This window comes from Saccoglossus kowalevskii, chromosome 15, assembly GCF_978046115.1.
Source record: "Saccoglossus kowalevskii chromosome 15, keSacKowa6.1, whole genome shotgun sequence".
Lineage (NCBI taxonomy): Eukaryota > Metazoa > Hemichordata > Enteropneusta > Harrimaniidae > Saccoglossus > Saccoglossus kowalevskii.
The window spans coordinates 22,322,635-22,328,458 of record NC_140655.1 but is presented as its reverse complement, the minus strand read 5'-3'; positions in this window follow the sequence as shown (position 1 = coordinate 22,328,458).

Here is a 5,824-nt window from a genome sequence, read left to right as displayed (position 1 = left end):
TCAATCAGTACGATAATAAACAGTTGCTCGGCAAGTTTTCTATAAAACACGACCAAATTGCCACGTTTTCTTCAATCAAACAAGTTTCTGAGTGGTAACACCTTCACTCTGAGCCGTCATGTTATATACGGTACAATAGTTTCGTCCGTGACAGGTCAATAGCCGAGCGGGGTTTTAATATTTCAAGTCGTGTCTTGTTCTAATGACACCGGCGTGGCCGATCCCTTTTAATGACAGGTCACGTTTCTAATAGTAGAAGGGTCGTGCTAAGTTAATGAGTATTGTGTCCAAACTCTATTCGATTCAATTGCGTTATCATTGTTCCCGGTGTTTATACTATTACTTCACACAGTCATTGTTCTATCGATAAGTCCTTGACGCAATCTTGTCAGAACACGTTGAAATGTATAAAGCACGTCATCTGCCGAATGTAAACATCGTAAATGCCAATGTGGGCTGGCGCGGCGGTCAATGTCAATTTATTGAAGAACGCTTAAAACTCCTCGAAGGGAATTAAAATGGTTACATTACAAAGAAAACAAGCACTCGGTGGGAAAACGTCAAATCTAGACTTAACATAACGGAAGACATTACAAGTATTTTATTACCAGTTGACAAGGTCGATTATAACAGTCCAAAACAACACTTGAAACCTCAGGCTGTTGTCCGGAGATTTAAAATGTTACAACGTTATACGTTTAAAAGAATAACGATGACGTATCTTGTGTATAGGCGCGCGGTTATCTCGATCAACCAATCAGCTTTACTGAATTATTAAATATGTGCAGATTTTTTTATTGGATGAAAGAAGAAAATTATTAAAAGTTATTATCACAATAGCCTGGGACGCACGTAACCCCCGGAGCGAAACCTTGTAAGGTCAGTAGCCGAAAGGGGGTTGTATCCAAGTGTAATACATGTAATAACAATATAGACATTTTATATAGTAACCAGTTTAAACAAAATTTGACGGAATGTTATGAAAGAAATTAGTATACTGTTATTGGTATTCTAATTTCTTTCATAACTCGGATTAGATAAAGATCAGAACTCAGAAATTTATTTATTTATTTATTTATTTATTTATTTATTTATTTATTTATTTATTTATTTATTTATTTATTTATTTATTTATTTATTTATTTATTTATTTATTTATTTTGAATGAATGAATGAATGAATGAATTGTTTAAAGATGCAGGGAGAGAGATTATATTCCTTAGACAATAACATATTTTGACACTTTCGAAAACCGTGATTTTTAAAAATAAGAACAGCTTATTAAGTTAGAGATCCAACATAACAATTAAATCACCATCCTCGAAAATGTCTCGACTGACTGTAGCTTTTCTTTATAATGTTGTCATTACTTTGAAGTAAGGAACAAAACGAGAAAGGTCACCGAACTCGTAAATTGTATTATTATATTATCCAAAATAGCCAATCAGGGTCATTCTGAATAACAATTGGTGAAATATGGGTCATTTGTGAAGCACTGCCTTTTAATCAAGTTTCAAATTTACATTGTAATACAAATCTCACGATTCCAGTAAATTAAATTGTGGATTTACACTGCAATAGAGTTGTTTTGTTGTTACCTTTTACAGTCGACTGTACTTCATATACTCAAATTTTACACTCGACGCAATCGTCCCAAAGTTCATCTCAATCTCAGTTCCGATCGTATACGCCATCACAATCATATTTAATTATTCAAGGGAAGAAAAAACAAACCAAAACTAGGGGAACAAATTTAATGATTGTTTGTGGTTTCCGGGCTTCCCGTCTCCTTGAATGGTCTCATGCCACTAATTAACCAATGGCTGCTCATTTAAATGCCTAGCAAGAACCCAGGCGATTACCATGCTATTTTAGAGATCGTCGCTGATTTTATAAATTTGAGGCGCATTTTACAAAATAACGTACCATTTATTAGCTTGATTGGATACTGAAAATAAAATCCCAATCACATCAAAACAGCAATTGAACAAATCAGTATAACCCCGTCCTACTTAGAAAAAAATATAGATACCAGAAAATGCTTCCGTTTGAAATAAATTCAATATTTGTCAATGTTTGCTGAACTTTCACACATAATCGTTGACACATTGACACACTGTTGACGACTATCGCCAGACGCGAAGTCCGTGAATTGAGTGACACAAAGTCCCGTGACGAGATGTGAAAACATATACATGTACGTGCATAAACTAAACATCAACAAGTAACCGAAATGTTATATTAGTTATTGTCGATCATAATGTAGTAAGTCGTGCAATGCAACACAATTTCTGAATCTTTGATTGAACGTACATACTCAAGATCTGGTGAAGTCGATGTACAAATTTTATCGAATTTAGTTTAAATTACTTGCTTATTAAAATAAATAAATAACTATATAAAATACACTGCTTACAAGTATTAATTTATTATTTTCTTTTACTTAAAAAATAAAAAAAATAGAAAATCAGCAAAATGGAAAATAAGGTCATATTGATAATGAATGCCAGTTTCTAATAGAATATCATAAACACAATGCCTGTCGAAAGATTCTGTTCGTATTTGTTCTGTAATTTATGTTTGTTCCTGTAACCATCGTCACCCCCTGTGGAATGTGCAAGCGGACTATGCTACGCGTGTAATCTGTTTCAATGGTTCACGTTATAAATAACCATTTAGAATGCATCGGATGGGGGTGTTGCTTTGCACCAAGCGAAATATTTAAATTTTGTGTTTTTTTCGAACCTTATTTTATAATTCAGTTAACATATATGCAGTAGCCGAAACAAGGACATGTTTTAGTGTCGATGTAATTTTCAGTTATATTCGTATTTAATTAATATATATATATATATATTCTCGTATATATATGTTTTAGTTCTGTAAGGTTTGTTGTTGAGTGTTTTATTTTTTTTTATTGGACATAACTCAAAGTTTCTTTGGTACGTTCCAAAAAATATCTATCTTATCTTATCTTATCTTATCTTATATTTTGTGGAGCATAGAAGTTTGGGCCCTGATTACAAAATCGATTTGACGAAATTGATAAGTGACTCTTGGATCCCCCATACCGATAGCCTGTTCACAGACCCTCTGTGGCGTGGTCTGATTCGTGATCTATACTAGTATATGGTGTTACATAGCAAGCAAGTGTTTGGGTGAACTATTTGTAGCATTTGTAATTCATGGGAGAAAATGTCAAGATGTTTATGTGACTATGCATATTATATAAAAAATAAACACATTTGGGTTTAATGTTCAACTCTATATAATGATATTACATCTATAACATAGTAAATAATATACACACAACTGTTTCAAATTAGGAGGAATCGAAATAAAAACCAATTGTTAACAATTCTATTTTTTTATTGTTATATTATAATTATTTTCATGTTTTTTCCACAATCATTTTACTGATAGTATTTGTCATTCAGGCGTGTGTGTTTTTCCCCCCCTTTCGTCTGTTATGTTTATCTGGGCTCGTAGCATAGGCCCAAACACAACCATTGGTGGCGCTGTTTAGTTTCTAAATCTGTAGTGGTTCGCAAACGAAGACTTACGGTATAAGAAGCAGCAGAACTTGTTAAATCTGGTAACCAGTTAAATTAGTATGGTAGAAAAAGTGTACAGTCTTCTAATAACTACTAGGATGGAGGTCGAGGCCGAAAATATGTGCTTGCGGCATTTCATAATAAATGCTTTCTAATAAATAATATTCATGGGATATGTTTTACGTCATAACAGTTATTAGCATATTGGGCCGAAATTCGGCTTCTAACCACTTGTGTCATTAACAGAGAAGAACGGGAGGTAACTTTATTTTGAATTAGCAATAAACTGTATGTTTTAATAGTACTGATAATACATTTGTTACCAGCATGAATACTGCTTCGATTCATTTACTCAGACATGTTATTGCATTTCTGTAACTGTCACTTGTCAAACACAGAAGCTTATTTTACTAACTCTATGTTTAGTTTTGTTCTTATTTTTGTATTTCTCTATTACTTTGTTGCCTAAGATGAATACTTTATGCGCATCATACTTTAAAGGGCAGTAGTCGTCGCGCCACGCATGCGCGAGTTATATGGGTTTCATCATAGTCTCATATAAACAAAGATGGCTAATTTGACTGTTGCGCAGATTAACCAGTAAAAACTGAGACGTTACCAAGCTATAATTAGGCATTTTTTAGGAGATTAGAAGATACCAAAGGAGTCACAGGCGTTAATAAGCGCAAGTCCTGCCCAGGTAAAATCTCATACTTGTGATGTCCATTAGAAGAGTGCATTGGATTGTGGGAAAATCAATGTTTATCAATACAAATGTCGCACATGCGCAGCGCGAAGACTGCCGCCCTTTAAGTCGTTCTTGTGTAATCGACAACGCGTGTGCCGTGGTATATAGTAGTGGTACAAAGTGTTCCATCTGGGAAGGAAGGGTAACGCCACACACCCGGTGTAAACTTTGGGCCACAAACTCAATGTTGTTTACATTGAGAAATTTCTACACACTTCCACCACGGTTACTAGTAACCTTGCTTCCACTTAGTCTGGCATCACCACCAATTCGTTCATAATTCCTGTCACAACCATCTACATTGCCACCTTGCCTAACAACAAGAGACAATCCTTCCTTAAAACAATCAACAGGTATTAAATAATCCATGTTTACTTCAGAAAACTTCACCAATTCCTAGTTCTGGTTTCCATAACTTTGGCCCTCAACGGTATTATTAGTACAGCGGCCGCGCAAGGGATAGGTACTGGAATCGAGTCAAATGTTTATCAAGATCACAATGTGAATTCGTTGATTAAAATCATAGTATATGTATATGTAATATTATTACATCATCACAGAGTGAAATTCATGTAATCCCAAACCAAGTGGATCCTTATTCATATATGCGTTTCAATCTGACTAATAAGATCCGAGTTTGGGTTTTATTTTATTTTTTTTATTTAATTATTTTCATCATACATTTTCTTTTAATTTAATTTAATTTGTTTGAATGTTATTATTTATTTGCTGGTATTTTTGTTGTTGAAAGTTTTGGTTGCGTTGGTTCAGATTTATGTGGCGATACAAAATAAGATGTACGTAATAATAAAAAAATATGTAGTAAAAAATAAAATAAAATAAAATTCATGCCTTACAATACATAAGATTTTAATCAGATTGGGATGTGTTTAAGACAAATAGAATCAATTGAGCACGCCCCTCATACGTTAGACATTTCTAAATGAGCATTCAGCTGCAATGAAACAAGCTTTTGAGTCAGTCCGCCACACACCCGGTGTAAACTTTGGGCCACAAACTCAATGTTGTTTACATTGAGAAATTTCTACACACTTCCACCACGGTTACTAGTAACCGTGCTTCCACTTAGTCTGGCATCACCACCAATTCGTTCATAATTCCTGTCACAACCATCTACATTGCCACCTTGCCTAACAACAAGAGACAATCCTTCCTTAAAACAATCAACAGGTATTAAATAATCCATGTTTACTTCAGAAAACTTCACCAATTCCTAGTTCTGGTTTCCATAACTTTGGCCCTCAACGGTATTATTAGTACAGCGGCCGCGCAAGGGATAGGTACTGGAATCGAGTCTAATGTTTATCAAGATCACAATGTGAATTCGTTGATTAAAATCATAGTATATGTATATGTAATATTATTACATCATCACAGAGTGAAATTCATGTAATCCCAAACCAAGTGGATCCTTATTCATATATGCGTTTCAGTCTGACTAATAAGATCCGAGTTTGGGTTTTATTTTTTTTTTTATTTAATTATTTTCATCATACATTTT